General features: G+C 40.3%; 1 non-coding gene across 1 annotated transcript; it reads right to left on the bottom strand.

Annotated features, from left to right (window-relative positions):
- Window positions 1-471: 471 nt before the first annotated feature.
- On the bottom strand, window positions 472-594 carry LOC134352406 (U6atac minor spliceosomal RNA). Its single transcript, XR_010019403.1, has one exon. It is a non-coding gene; the product is annotated as a U6atac minor spliceosomal RNA (small nuclear RNA).
- Between the last annotated feature and the right edge of the window lie 1,649 nt (window positions 595-2,243).

Here is a 2,243-nt window from a genome sequence, read left to right as displayed (position 1 = left end):
AATTACAAGCAAAGCAGCCATGACCTTATAAAATGGAGGAGTAGCTCAAGAGATTGAGTGGCTGACTCTTGTTCCTAACTCGTACATTTGTGGTAATTACAAGCATCTTGATATCTGGCTAGTACTGTCTTTATAGAGTCTTTGTAAACTTAGGGACCCCTAGTGACGAAATAGAAACAGAAAAAACAACTGACGCATGTCAGGCAGCATCTGTGGAGAGAGAAACAGGGTTCTCATTTCAGGTCTATGGCGTTCTTTCAGAACTGGCCTGCTGAGTCATAGAGAGCTACAGCACGGAAACAGGCCCTTCAGCCCATCTAGTCCATGCTGAAATATTATGCTTCCTAGTCCCATCGACCTGGACCCAGACCATAGCTCTCCATACAACCCCCATCCATGTATCTAACCAAATCTCTTGTAAATGTTGAAATCGAACACGCATCCATCACTTCCACTTGCAGCTCATTCCACACAAAATCAAAGATGCACCTAAGTAGATGGCAATGCCTCAATCATTTATATGTTATGAGAGCACTAGACCTCCTTCCATCCTTAGCAATGGAAGTACTAACTCTCTCTCCTTTCATACGACACTATTTCCAGCATTTTAGATGTTTGTTTCAGATTTCCTGCATCTGTATTCTTTCGATGACTGATGGAAGAGTCTGTTTGTAATAAATCTGAAGCATTGAACCCCCATGTTTCTGAGCTGATGATCTTGGGGACCACAATTCAGGCTGTGGAGTTGCAAAAGTTCAAAGTTCAAAATAAAATTATTATCAAGGTATGTGTAGATCGCCAGATACTACCCTGAGTTGCATTTTCTTGCAGGCATTCTCAGTAGAGCAAAGAAATACAGTAGAATCAATGAAAAACCACACACAAAGACAAATAACCACTGTGCAAAAGAAAACAAACTGTGCAAATACAAAAAGAAACAAATACTGTGATTACAGTGGCATTCAAAAGTTTGGGCACCCCTTGGCAAAATTTCTGTTACTGTGAATAGCTAAGCAAGTAAAAGATGAACTGATTTCCAAATGACATAAAGTTAAAGATGACATATTTCTTTCATATTTTAAGCAAAAAAAAAACTTTTTTATTTCCATCTTTTACAGTTTCAAAATAACAAAAAAGGAAAAGGGCCCGAAGCAAATTTTGGGCACCCTGCATGGCAGTACTTAGTAACACCCCCTTTGGCAAGTATCACAGCTTGTAAATGCTTTTTGTAGCCAGCTAAGAGCCTTTCAATTCTTGTTTGGGGGATTTTCACCCATTCTTCCTTGCAAAAGGCTTCTAGTTCTATGAGATTCTTGGGCCATCTTGCATGCACTGCTCTTTTGAGGTCTATCCACAGATTCTCGATGATGTGAAGGTCAGGGGACTGAAGGGGCCATGGCAAAACCTTCAGCTTGTGCCTCTTGAGGTAGTCCATTGTGGATTTTGAGGTGTGTTTAGGATCATTATCCTGTTGTAAAAGCCATCCTCTTTTCATCTTCGGCTTTTTTTACAGATGGTGTGATGTTTGCTTCCAGAATTTGCTGGTATTTAATTGAATTCATTCTTCCCTCTAACAGTAAATGTTCCCCGTGCCACTGGCTGCAACACAAGCCCAAAGCATGATCGATCCACCCCCATGCTTAACAGTTGGAGAGAGGTTCTTTTCATGAAATTCTGCACCCTTTTTTCTCCAAACATACCTTTGTTCATTGCAGCCAAAAGGTTCTATTTTAACTTCATCAGTCCACAGGACTTGTTTCCGAAATTCATCAGGCTTGTTTAGATGTTCCTGTGAACCTTTTGAATAGATCTTTTTGGCCAGGGGTGCCCAAACTTTTGCATGCCACTGTATACTACTACTACTACTATTAATAATAATAATAATAATAATAATAATAAATAACTGAATAGGTAACCAGATAAATAAACAAATACATAACTAATATTGCAAACATGAGTTCTAAAGTTCATGAAGGTGAGTCCACAGGTTGCAGAATTAATTCAGTGTTGGGGTGAGTGAAGTTATCCACACTAGTTTAGGAGCCTGATGGTTGAAGGGTAATAACTGTTCCTGAACCTGGTACTGTGGGACCTAAGGCTCCTGTGCCTCCTTGCCGATGGCAATAGCGAGAGCAGAGTGTGGCCTGGATCTTGATGATTGATGCTGCATTCTTGTGGCAGTCGTAAATTCGCACGTTCACCATCTGAGAGAATAAGGAGCCTGGAATCTGGATCAATAAATC

The sequence above is a fragment of the Mobula hypostoma genome, chromosome 9 (assembly GCF_963921235.1).
Source record: "Mobula hypostoma chromosome 9, sMobHyp1.1, whole genome shotgun sequence".
In the NCBI taxonomy this organism is placed as follows: Eukaryota; Metazoa; Chordata; class Chondrichthyes; order Myliobatiformes; family Myliobatidae; genus Mobula; species Mobula hypostoma.
Note: the sequence above shows the minus strand (reverse complement) of the source record. Positions and strands in the feature narration are given on the sequence as shown.